This window comes from Emydura macquarii, unplaced genomic scaffold (genome assembly GCF_026122565.2).
Source record: "Emydura macquarii macquarii isolate MOO-44397 ecotype Brisbane River unplaced genomic scaffold, CSIRO-AGI_Emac_v2 contig_2897, whole genome shotgun sequence".
NCBI lineage: Eukaryota > Metazoa > Chordata > Testudines > Chelidae > Emydura > Emydura macquarii.
This window is the reverse complement of record NW_027133034.1, coordinates 4,758,884-4,772,807: the sequence shown is the minus strand read 5'-3', so window position 1 is coordinate 4,772,807 and position 13,924 is coordinate 4,758,884. Positions and strand designations below refer to the sequence as shown.

The 13,924-nt window shown below is 39.0% G+C and overlaps 1 long non-coding RNA gene across 2 annotated transcripts in view; it reads right to left on the bottom strand.

Annotated features, from left to right (window-relative positions):
• Positions 1-9,831: 9,831 nt before the first annotated feature.
• The window catches only part of LOC137166920 (uncharacterized), a 133,346-nt gene continuing 129,253 nt past the window's right edge, over positions 9,832-13,924 (bottom strand). For both annotated transcript variants that reach the window (XR_010923873.1, XR_010923872.1), the window contains one exon: positions 9,832-9,980. This is a non-coding gene — a long non-coding RNA (uncharacterized lncRNA). The remainder of the gene's footprint in view (positions 9,981-13,924) is intronic.

The window sequence follows — 13,924 nt, the reverse complement described above, 5'->3', positions numbered from 1 at the left end:
TTTCCCCATTGCACTAGTATTGAAACACTATCAGTGCTAGCAACACTGGAAAAACGGCTGGCATTTTGTCACTCTGTTGTCTAACTCTGTTTTGTGAATAAAAATGGCAAACATGGCAATGTGACACCCATAAAGAGATCTAATTCCTGGCTGTCTCCCTTGAAAAACGAGTAGCACACTGCTGTGCTTGTAACCACAATCTTTGCCATTCCATTTGCCAGCCATCATTTTTTGTTTTTAATTCTGTTTATTTGGGGCCAGATTGTGCCCCTCCTTATGTATGAGTAATCCTATTGAAGTCAATGAGGGGTTTGTGCAAGTAACTGTTCACAAATATAAACAAGGGGATTTCAGTGCAGTCCCTGGTTAGTAATGGAATGCACCAGTTGCATCAATATTGCAGACATCCACAGAAATAACCACTGAAAACGAGGCCAGGGGATCAAGAACTTTAGGTCCTTAGCGGGGACTGAATCCTCCTCTGGTCCAATAGGCCTAGCTGGCTCAGTGGGAGTGGAGTTTTTGCACTTCCCTGCACCAGCTTTGCTGAATGTGGCCAGATGCAATGAAACTTACTGTAATATAACAATGTAAGACCCAGTAAGGGAGTGTCACAGATATAGGGAAAGTTAAAAAGGGGGTCTGGAAAGGGAAAAGTCTGCAGAAGCAAAAGGCTCCCAAACTACAGATCCAATAAAGACACCAGCATGTTAGAGAACTTACTGCATTTTGAGTCAAATGTCTATCACAGCATGCAGGAACTCAAATACATACAAAAATCTGAAAACACCATATTATTACAAGGTTATTATTATACTTTATAAAAGTTGAATTATTGTGACAATTCCAAAAATTGCTCTGGGCCCTGAACACTATCAGCACTGACATTGTCAAGGTGTCTGCAAAAACCCAGTGGAGGAGCAGAGTGCTCTGGGGAATGTTACAAAACTAGACCACGTGTGACATAGCCAATTTTGGCAGAACAATTACTTCTCATAGTTTCAATCCAAAAGAAGTAGAGAAGGGCCCTAAAGGAGACTTTTCACCTTGAAAGAACAGAGGAAAATATTTTGGAGAATAGAAGGGGAAAGTGATAGTCATTACCAGTTCACAGATTGACACTTGTGCTTTCTGTAATGATATCAATGTTTTTTTAGATGTGCTTCAGGGTAAAAGCCTAAGGCTGATTCTGCTCTCACTTACATCAATGGGAGATTTGCCATTAACTTCAAAGAGAACAGAGTTGGCCCAGATTAGAAGCAACAAGTGCCTGATTCAGCTCCAGCTGAAGTCAATGGTAGACTTTTTACTGACTTTAAGGAGAGTTGGATTAGACCTCAAAGGAGCTGTATGTGTTTGCTACAAACTTTTCACTTTTTATGTATAACTATTGAGAAAGAAGGAGATCAGCTAGTGCCACAAAGTTTAGATTTAGAGCAAGATCTGGCCTGATATTGTTTGGATGAGGTGTAAAACTAAGATTTTGACAACACACACTTTTTGTAATCAAGGGCTGTTAATTTAAGCATCCTTGCCAAAGTCCAACTCACAATCACATTTTGCTACGTAAATTCCTCACCAACTCCAATTTCCATTGGATGCTATATACTTCTTCACTTCCTGTCCTAAGCTTTATGTAACAGGGGCTGGAGTAGTAGCCATGGAATTAATGTGTTGTTTGTCCTTTACCCTGTTCACATGATGGAGATATTCTGTCTTCCTAAATCCAGGCATATTTCATCTGCATAAACACTATATATTCAGGATTTCTGCAGACAGTGTGTAAATTTCATCTTGCAGGTTTTTATTGGTCTTGAAAGAGAAGAGGGTTTTCAATGACATGCCATTCTGAGCCTTAGTCCCCTTACAGCCTATCTGTGCCACTGGCTGCAGTCACAGAGTTCAGAGCAAACAGCTTCCTTTTAAGTCAAGGCCTGTGCTACTTAATGAACTGATTGGCAGCAAGGTGTGCAAAGAGCATCACAGCTGGCTTAACCTCTCTACATATCAAGTATGTCATTCCCATTTCATGCTTAGCTTCCAGAATCAAGCTGGTGAATGTGAGTACAAAGGTCACTGCCCTCTACATGCCACTCCTGAAGAGTACTCGTCACAATGCCAACATGCCAGATTTTTTCCCCCAAGTGTTTGTTAATAGTATGGGTAAAGGTTCAAAGGAGGTTTGAGTATAATTTTTGTTTAGTAAGTCTCAGAATTTTACTATTTTACAATTAAAAAAACCCCCCCACTTCCTCTCATTGTCCCCAGTTGAGTCAGACAGAAGAGATATAACCTATGCCTCCTTGTGACGGGGTCTACTCACCATAGCAGTGCCTCCTGCCAGTTGTTATGGGGATTAGCTCTGCAAGCTGGTGGTGTCTCTCCTGTCATCTTCTCCACCTGCAGACCTGCCTCAGTCCAAGTACTGCAGTGTCTCTTCATGACTCTGTCTAATAGTCCAACCACTTCCACAGTGGCAAGTGTGTGGGGGGACCTGGGCCCGCCCACTACTCCAGGTCCCAGTCTAGGACCCTGGGGATATCACAGCATCCTGCGTCACCTCTTTAAGTTCCATCTCTGCAGCTTCAGTTCCCTGGGCCATTACTCCATGGCCCCAGCACCTTCTTCACCCTCTTTTCAGGGCACTGAGCCAGCCAGCCAGGAGCTCCCTGTTGTTCCCCTGGTCCTTGCTAGGAGCTGCTCTGTCCCAGGTACTTCCTAGTCTCTGAATCTCTCAGGGACACCGTCCGTCCGTCCTTCCTCCCTCCCTTCGTAACCAGCAGCCATTCACCCTACTCTGCCCTGCAGCTACCTTTTATGTGAGAATTATCAGCCCTGATTGGCTGCTTTGGCTCTTTTCTGGGACAGGGTGGAGCAGGCCCATAAGGCCTCCATTAATCCCTTTCTCTCTGGTGTGGCGTGAACACCCCATCACACTTCTCATCACAGGAACTCTCTAGCACAAGACAACAAATTCAAAGACCACAGATGCCCTGTATGATTCTTATTCTTCTACCAGCCACTGCTATTGCTTCTGTGTTCTGTAACAATTTAACCCCTCATCATGATTGGACTAAAATCTGCTGCATTTGACTGTTCTGTCAGTTATGCATTTCTTTTGACACTTGAAGTCAGATAACAATCACAGTGCATGGCATTATTGTACACTTTAGTCACATTAGCAAAACCCATGGCATATTTTTGTGTAAAACTTTCTGTTGATTTGAGTTCATTAGGAGAGATGAAAGGAATAGGAGTACTGTGTTTCAGGCTGAATTTTAAAGGGATACTGCTGCACAGTTTTTATTATACAGTGTTACACTGTTGTCATGCTTGCCCTGTGTGTAATACTTTGTAGCTACAAAGTAATAAAATTACATGCACATCCTCTTATTTTCCTTTTAAACTGGCATATTTTAATTTGTCTCCCTCTCCCGCCCCTCATTTTCAACAGGGCTATGTAGTAACAACCATGCTGGATAATATTCATCAGATATGCCTTGAAACACCACCATGAGGTGGGTAAGAATTATTATACACATTATACATATGGTGACAGTAATTAAGGAAGAGAGGTGGGGACCAAACCCACACTGCAAGTCAGTGGCAGGAACTCTGGATTAGAACTCTGGCTGTAGTTCCCCACATTGCTTCTTAATTTACATAAAATCAATGTGGTTTGACTTTGCCTTCTTTGCTGGCTGGCATCTTCAATAATGTTAGTTTCTAGAAGAGTGATTGCAAAATTAACTTCTTATTCCTCTGCTGCCTGACAGGCTAGCTTGTTCAGCTGGAAAGGGTTGTGTAGGCCCTATATAAACATTGCTTGATTTTTTTTGGGGGGGAAAAATCACTTCAAAAGAATTTAGGGTTTTAAATATGAATTATAAAAGAGCAAGATTTGGAATCCCAGGGTCAATACTCAATAAATTTTAGGAGTCTGCATGGGTCCAGCATGGGTGAAAGTCACCCTTGTGCCGCAGGACTGCACAAGACCTATGCAGCAGTTAAGCTCTTAAACTTTATGTTGAATTTCACCTGACAAAAATTAATTTTCACTGGATTCAGTGGGAGAGTTACTCACATGCTTAGGATGGAAGGAAAAGGGCCTGAAATTTTTCTTGGTATCCAATATGGAGCTTTAATTGTTTTGAACCATCACTGAAATATGGAGACAACTAAAACATTTCAAAATGTTGAGTTCTTAATGGAAATATCCTATTTCACCTCATGCCACATCAATTACTATTTTTTTCTAGCTGTCTTCTTAACCCAGTTGTGTGACAGGAGCTCAGGTATGCACTCAATGCCACACAGAGGTGAAGGAGGTGACTAGCAGGCCAGGAGAGTAAATAATCAAGCAGGCAGTAGACATACATTCAATCAGGGACGCATCCAACTCCCACTGAAATCAATGGAAAAACTCACATCCAGTTCTCCCATTGAATGAAGCCTCTATTGACACATAAAGAAACAAACGCTATGTTCATCTGTTAGACTTAAGGCACTCCTTTGGTTTTGTGGAATGTGTGCTCTAAAGGGAAACCTTTTTCTCTGCCTAAACCGCTTCAAAACTCTTGGCTTGTATCTTTAATTCAATGCTTGGTACACTAACAATCCATAAAAAGGGTATAGATGATCAAATTGTATTAAAACTATTTATATAATCATGCTAAAATGCACATTTATTTAAAATCAGCATCCAGTCTCTCTTCAAAATTGCAGAATTCTTATTAAATTAAACATTTTGTCTGCTTCAAGGAGAAACAATTTTGACAGCATGTCTTTGTAGAAACCCAGAATAAGAAGGCAACAAGCCAAGGTAAAAATTAAATGGCAGTGTAATCCTCCTGGGAAGATACAGTTAGATATTTCTTTTAATGGAAACTTTGTTTTGCAGACAGCATGCACTTTACCCTCACAAACACCAACAACATCTGCTGCAGTTGGTAACAACTGACCTCTTAATCATGAGTTACTCATTTCAAAATGACTGCAGACTGTTAGAACAAAAGTCTCTTTTCAACAACACTGCAAGCAAACAGAAATAATCTTTTACCTTCCATTTTCACAGGAAATATAGTAAGCCCTTAGATATGAAAATCACTCAATGCCTACAACAAACAACACATCAAACCAACAGGGGGAAGATAGCTTGACTTCTTCTGCTCTGTTCTGTAAGCATTTGGCCATCATTTGGTATCTTTGTTTTTCAGTGTAAATTTATCACATCAAGATCATTTTTCCCATTCGTTTTCATTCCGTTTGTTGTACTGTTTGAGCTCCAGGTGTTTTATTATTTCTTATTTCTGCCATAGTTTGAAAGCGGTGTGTTTCTGACCTCTCGATTTCCTTCGTTTGAAAGCTGGATTATCAATTGTTTGGCAGAGCTGGCTCTAGGCATGTGGTAGCTTGCTGCTGCACAAGGAACTACACTTTTAGGGGCCTTGCTTCATTAGGGTTCCCAGGCAGCATGTACCCTATTCACTGATGCTTTAGGACCTCCATTCATTTTGAAGTATGAACTACAAAGGCCTAACCATTCTTCCCCTGGCCAAAGTCCTCTCTATACCCATTTTCTGACTGACGAAACCCTTCAGTCCATGTTCTTTGTATCTAATAACAAGATTAGGGATACTGCATGCCCTCAAAAATGACTGAAGTGCTGACCCTCCTCCTCCCTCATTTGCTGAACCCCTCCCATACCCAGTTGAGTCACCCAGCTATCAAATCCTCCCACCCTTAGCTATGCTGTACATGTTACAGAAGTCAGCCTGAGACACTGCATGTCTTACATCACATCACCTACGTCCTGTACAATGTCAGCTACTGAATGATGGAGTACATTGTCACTCTACTAGATGTGCTTCAGACCAGGCAGAGCTACAGAAATTCTGATCACTGTGCTCCCCACTTTGCTATAAAAGTTGGTGGTTTTTTGAGCTGCCTGACCTTCTTGCTTGCTCCAATCATGAAGTCAGAGTAATAGAAGAGATGTTATGTAGGGCCCACTTTTCAGAGATGCTGATCACCCAAAGCTCCATCTGAAATTTAGTTATTCAGAAAAATGTGTGCCTACTTTCTCTCTGATCACCACAGGACAGGGAGAGAAGTATTATTAGATCTTTTTGCTGCAATTATGTAAGTGAGATGGAGGGAGAGAAAAGTTTTGCTGTCCTCTCCCTAAATATGTAGGATAAATGGAGAAAAGGAACTAGGCCAGTACTGTAGGCAATTGGATAAATCAAATGTCTTACATAAAATCTGAATCTTCCATAAAATGCATGATTTCTGAATCCCGGATCTTTCAGTTCTGAAGTTTATGATTTGGACATATTCTTGTTTTATTTATGATCCAAATTGCTATATTGTGAGGTTTCACTTTGCCTAGCTCCAACAAAATTACAAGAGCTGGTTGAAATTTTTTTGCTGGAAGTTTTCCCTTGGGCAAATACAGTTTCCTCAAAAAGAAAACATTTTGTGGGAGCATGTTGATTTCAACAACATTGTGAATGGGAAAAAGCTGAAATGAATGGTTTTGACTTCTCATTTTATATCAATAACATCAAAATGTTTCATATAGATAATTTCAAAATATTTCATTCGGATAGGATGAAAATGCTTCATTTCAGCTTTATCATTTTGATTCATTTTGACTTATATTTAAATGTTAACTTTAACATAATACATACGTATATATATATATATTGTTCATACATTTTATATTATATTAAAATGTTTCCACATATCAAAAATGATTTATCATTATTGAAATAAAATATTTCAATGGTTCCAAATAGGATTTTGGAAATAGATGGGTGGTGTTATTTTTGTTCTGAAGGAAATTTCAATATTTTAGCTTTTCATTCTGATTTGGAACACATTTTGAAACGTCAGCGTTTTCATTGGAATGAAAATTCTGTTTTCCAACCAGCTCTAAGCATTACTGTAAGGAAGAACTAAAATATGTAGTTTGGGGATGGGCAGGAGACAGCAAATCTCTGATGATGTGTACAATCAGAATTTGGATATTCTTGCTACTTTTAGAATTTGGGGAAACTAATATTTCTCCCTTACAAAAGACTGAGCAGCTGATTATGAAACATTTATTTCTATTATCTTCTCTGGTTAGTAACATATTGAAAAAATAAAACCAAAAGTGATCTTATACTTCCTCTTCCTTTGTGTCCCTTATTTTTCCTTGTCACAACAATATTCAATTATATGGCCATCTAACCCCCATTTACTTTACCAGAAGATACAGAGTTTAATTTTGTGAAACTGTCTGGTATATTTTCTGGTTTGTTAGCCTGTGCACCTAGTAAATATTCTATACTGGGATTTTCAAAGGAACCTAAGGTTTTATGTATATGAAGACCACATCTCTCCCATAACATACTGTCACAATAGAGGTCAGCAAACGCACTAGAGCTAGATTCCCCTTATTATAAGGGGGGGAGGGTGCTAGCAGAGTGTTTTTTGTGCGGGTCCCAGGACTTTGAAATGTGCTGTCCCTCTTGGTCTAAAATAGCCTAATTTAGTGATCCACCAGGCACACTACAAAAGCCATTGAATAGAAGTTTTGGAAAAGGTTGAGAGTATGTTCCAAATGACAGATGAAAATGAGTTCTTTTGTAGCTGATTAGCTGGCTGCCTGTATTGAGTTAATATGTTCCCATTTGAATATTAGTTTTTCTTTAATGCTTCTGCATTATGCTGTTATAAGATTAATTAAGGGTCAGGGCTTCTAGAGATCTTGTATAGATTTTTTTTTTAATATTAAATACAAACCAACAAAAAATAAGGGAGTTTTAGTGGGATTGGGGTGCCTAACCACCTTAAGCCCTTTTGGAAAATGCAGCCCTAATTTCCTCAGTGGCAGGAATGGCTACCATAATGAAGTGTTGCATTGCTCTGCAAAGCTATTACCATAACATGCTGCTGTAATGTTCTCCTTCCTCTTATGAAAGATGACCATACACTGGTTGTTCCTATTGCTCTAGGTGTCATGGACTTTTAGACTGGTTACTAATCTTGCAGTGTAACTGGAAGGGCTGACAAATCCAATAGGATCTGTTGAAAAACAGCTGCAAACATGCAATCCAGCGAGACTCCAGCTCTTGTGCTGAAGTTGGAGATGATCAACCCCAGCAGTTTTTGCAGTCTCAGGTTGGTCTCTGCTATTTGAAAATTTGGCACTTGATGCCTTTATCACAAATAACAACACTTAGTGATGTGACGGTGCACTCGACCTCAAAGGACTTTATAGACATTAATGAATATAATAACAAAAAGACATTAATGAATATAATCACACAAAATTCTAGTGAGACGGGTAAGGTTTAGTGTCTAATTTTCCAAATGAAGCAAATAAGGTTCAGAGAGACTAAGAGCCTGCTTTCACTCTCATTGAAATCACTAATGAAACCTCAGTAGGAACACTACCATCTTAAGAGACTTGCTCACGGGCATATTGTAAGTCTGTGGCAGATCAGGAAGAGAACTGAGGTCTCCTGACTCTCAGGCTTGTGCTTTAACCACAAAACTACTCTTCTGCCCACAATTCCTCTTCAGACATTAGCACTCAAGTCTCTAATCTCTCACTTCAAATAAGGCAAGGGCTTCACTACATTAGTAACCAAAACGTCCACAACTCCACTTCCCTCACTATGTTTGCCTGTCATCGTATTGATCTAACCAGCAGAATTCAGCACATAAAAGGGGCCTGCAAGTTAGTGATAAATAAGCAGACAGAATTTGGGGCGAGAAAGGATCTCCCCTCTAGTACAATGAGCTTAGCTGGCTGTGCAGGCTTAGCTGAATTTAGCCCAATATATTTATCACAATACATTTCAAAAAGCTGATCATTATAGAAAAGAGTTTCGGGTCCCATGTTACAAGATCTTCCTATTTATTTAAACCTCATTATTTTTCTTTTGAGGATAGTTTTTAAAGCAGTGTAAAATAGCTCTGCTATTTTAGAGCAATTAATTTAACGTTCTTCCTCGTCTTACTAGACTTGGCACACAGTTCCACTGCTTCAAATTTTATGCAGTTAAGACACCAAAGGAAAGAGGAATTAATTCATTTTCAGTGAAGAAGCAACTCAGTGTTAAGACTTTTAGTTACATGCCCAGATATACACACTCTCAAAGGCATGTTCTTTGTCCTAGGTCTAAGCCAACCCTGACACAGAATAACATTTAGGACATATCTTGTCCCTCAGCTACAGAAACCACAGTACTTCCTAGAGTAGTCTATTCAAACCATTAAACAAACCTAGATCAAATCCATGGCCTCATTTGTTTAATGGGCTGTAGGTTTATTTCTTTTATAACACATTTCAATGGTTTAAGAACTGCACCCAAATCAAAACTCCATCACTGGCTCTTAGTTTAAACTGAGTTGGCAGCTCAAGCTTCTCTCTGTGCTGAGATGAATCCAGTATGCAAGGGACCAGATTCTGATCTCATCTATACCAGTTTCATACTGGTATATTTCCTTTGTCTACACTGGTGTAACTTCTGATTTCACCAATATAACTGAGATCAGAATCAGGCACAACTCTGAACAACCCAAACTTTAGGAAAAATCAAATTCAAGCTCCAGTTATAAAGACATTCAGGTTGACCATATTCAGAATTTTGGTTCTCCCCAATAATGAGATACAAAGTTCAGATCCAGATGTGGACTCCAGCTACATGGTTTTGATTGGAACCCACTTTAAATTCTGCTTTCCATAAAATGCTCCCAGATGTTTCCATGAAAGGCATCGTAGAAGACAAAGAGATGAAAGAAGTGATTGAAAAGTGTAAATGTTCACTTGTTTTATTTTTGCAGTGATCCTGGACACACGTCTTGGTGACATTATGGTCTCTTAGATACCTGTACAGCATCACACAATATCCAAGTTCCTCCCAAATATTTAAAAATAGAAATTGCAGTGCAGTCTCCTTCCTCTCTGTTTCTTCTTTCTCAGCCTATAGAATAAAGAGTAATAAAAGAGTAAAAAATAATTAGTTTTAATGTGTGTGTGTAAAGAGTTTATTGAGCTAATGCTAAATTGAAGAAGTTTTGCATTTAATGGAGAATGTAGTAAGGGCTGTGACCATTATCTCATCTGATAGAGAGTTCCATAGTCTAGATCCTACTCTTGTGAAAGTCCAATCTCCTGGCTGATGTAACTCTCCCTACTGGTCAATGGTTTCATTGTCTCCTTGGAATAAAGCTGTCATGAGAGGCCAGGCTCATGAAGAAAATGTGATTTCCTAGATAGTTTAGCCCAATTCCATGGAGGGCTTTCAATATCAAGAGAGGGACCTTGAACTGAATTCTATATTCAATGAGCAGCCAGTAAAGAAAGAAGAACCCTGGAGTGAGGGGCTCGTGGCAACCAGTGTTGTACTAGCTAAAGTTTTTTGGGGTTTGTGGTTTTACTTGTAGAGATAGAGAATTGCAATAATCAAATCTGAAGGTCCTGAAAACACGGAACACTATGACCAGATCTGTGTCAGCTAGGATATCTGACCAGTTGCAGAGGTGAGCAGGCATTTTTGCTGTATCTATTTCAGCATTCAATGTCAATAAGGAACCCAAATTATCCTAAAACGTTGGACAAATATAACAATCTGAGGGCAGGTGCCCTTAAGAATGAGGGATGTTATAGAGGAGGCAAGCTCTTCCTCTTCCTATCAGCATCATCTCAGTTTTGCTTAGGGTCACATTTAGACAGTTGGTCTTCACCCAAATGCTGATTTCAATAGGTTCAGAGAAAGCTGGAAGAGTGTATTGTTGATACTGCCAGTTCTAGGACAACTCAAAGTCATAGAAGCCATCAGCACTTAGCCAGAACAATGTTTTAGTAAGATTTTAATAAAAGTCATTTAGATAACTAGTATAAAGTGCAATAGATTTAATTTCCTTTAAAGCTGCACATATTTCATAGACTTGGGGGCTACAAGCTAACTGCAGCAGTTTAAAATGTTAGAAAACAAAGGACATTCTTGAAGGCTAAGGTGCTAAAACTTATTCCTGCATAAAGTGACAATTCAAACTGGGTGGCTTAGCTAGCTAGACTGTTAGTGACTCAAGTTCAAGTAAGGTGAGTCTGAGCTCTTTTACCCTATAGTGAACCTGAGTATTTCATATTTTAATTGACAACATTCACATCTTTGAGCCTTTCATTTAGACTTTGATAAAATCTGCTCACAAAGGCAGATGGCAGGCTGTTATTTTTAATTCACGAGCCATGTTAAATATATGCCATATGTTATAGAACTTTTCAGGCTCAGCCTTTTGAATACTACCACAATAAAATTACAAACTTACATAAAAGGAAATCTGACAGGAAGAATTATGCAGTTGTGGATTACATTTTTGAAAACTGAAGTAAATGACTTGACGCTTCACTTGATAAAATATCATTATAAAAACTATAAAACTACCAGTGAAGTTTTAAGGCCTGTGGAAAAGCAAAGTAGGTTTGGGATTATGTTATTTACTATTCTGTGTCTGGAAATGATCCCCTGTATTCACAGTAGGGTGCTATCATTTTTCTAAAAGAGCTATAAACATTAGGACTTGCCTGTATTCATGTAAATAAAAAGCAGGTTATCTTTTATGCTATTGTATTTTGAGTATGTCATATGTGGGGTAACTAAAGTAATAAAATAAATGGCCTGAGTCCTAGGTATCTCAGAGACCACCTCTCCTCTTGTGCTTTACTATGGGTGGTGTTGCCTGAGGTGCCACTCAAACTGCATCTCTCTCAGTATAAAAGGGAGAATGCTGCCAGTAGTGCAGTTTCTGTGAAAACTCCTTGACTCCATATCACCATCTGGGGAAACAGTCTATTTTTCTGAAGATGGGACGCAGCTAATGACAGACAACAAACTCACAAACTCACTCTGTGAGGAATGGTACATGTACAGGTCTTTGGGTACCAACTACAGAAGATTGTCACACACTATTGTGTCTCTAGGACACCCTACTGTGTTAATCAATGGCTAGGGGATTAATTCCCACCCAGGGTTCTGCGGCAGCTCAGTGTGGCACTCCCATATGAAGACCAGTTGAGTTTATTTAGATTCTGCATTTTCAAGAGGGATGGGTAACTACCAGAGAGGAGCAAGAAAAGCGTTTAATCATGCTGGCCAGAGCCAGGGATCTCTAGGGAAACATAGGAGGTATTCTGTATAGTTTGTATTTTTGACTTTACTGATTATAAAACTGCATGTACAGCTAAAGGCTTTTGGCCAAGGTGATGTCCATTCAGAATCCCGGCAATAAAACCAAACCCCGACTGGATGACTGATGTTCAAACCTGAGCATCCAATTAATTTCCTGTTTCATCCCTCTGCTCTACCCCTGCTCTTGTGTATTGCCCTGCAATCCAAGGGAAATTCTCATTTGTATTGAGACCAGCCATGGAAAATGTAATCCAAAAAGAAGAATTGAGAAGATTTACAGTTGTAAAAATAGGTATTGTGTTAAAAATTAAAATATAACCTTAGTTATAGCTCACACTAATATGAAAGCTGAGAACTGCTTAACTGGGTGATAGGAGCCAATTGCAACCCAGATCCTCCATTAGGGACTTCACCAATCAGTAGAAAGGGGAGTCTTTTAAGTGGCTCCCAGGTGCACCCACTATCAGACTGTGTTAATAATATGGAGGTGCTGGTCATGGCTCCATAGCTAATATGATTATATTAGTTCAGGTGGTTTTGCATGGGCAGTTTATTGCGCTTCTGGATTTTATTCCTGATTTTAATACTTTTCAGCTGCTGAAAACTGCCTGGAGCTACTGGAATAGGAGCTTTAAAGAAATAATATAAGTATGTGCTGAATAGCAAGAACATTTCTGTATAGTGCAGGGATGGTTGAATTATTCATTATGAATAATTTAATCCAACAAATTTGGGCATTTTTTTCTTGAATACATTATTTGTGCTTCCCTCCTCCCCCATTCTTTAACTGGATGATCAAATAATATTTGGCAAATAATGTATTACCAATTCTGAATAATTTTTTTTCAATATTTAACATAGCATATCACTTGATCCTGGTTAATCCAGTCAAATTGGGAACACCTGCATTTCTTCTAGCTTGTAAAATAATAGACCAACAAGACTTCAGCACTTTTAAAAAGATAGCAAGAGAAATTGAATCACACTGATTTTTTTTTTTTTAAATAAGAGTCAACATTTGCTAACAGAGTTCATGGCTGGACAGAGCTACATAAATCCAGAGAGCTTCGTTTGATTACAGAACATTAGAGGGACATTGAAGGGACTTTAGAATTCCATCTCAGAGTAGCTTCTGAAGTTTCTCCCAACTCCAATATCTATTAAATGGATTTGGCTCTCTGTTACATTGGGGTAAATCCAGATTAAATTTACTGAGGTCAGAAGTATTACACTGATGTGAAACCCATATAAATGATAGAGACAAGGTAGGTAAGGTAATATCTTTTATTGGACCAATTTCTGTTGGCGGAAAGTATAAGTTTTTGAACTACACAGAGTTCTTCCTGTGGTCAGGGAAAAGAATCAGAATGTGCGAGCTAACTACAAGTTGGGACAGTTACACATAAGGCATAACATGCTGTAGGATGTCACTTGAGATGTACTGGGCAATAAGGGTTCGATTGTTATGCAAAAGGAATTTGAGGTAGGCCATTAAGAGTTAGCAGGCATATGTGTGTGTGTGACAGATTGTTGTAATGAGCCAAGAAAGCAGTGTCCCTGTTAAATCCATGGTTTTTAGTGTCTAGCAGAGTGATGACTTTAAACTCCCAGGCTCACCTTTTGAAGGTGTTGTGCAGGTTTACTTTTAGGAGAAGTATTTTAAGATCAGATATGGAGTGATCTCATTGTGAAAAAAGTGTTTGCCTATGGGTGATATGATGTTTTTTCTTCTATCA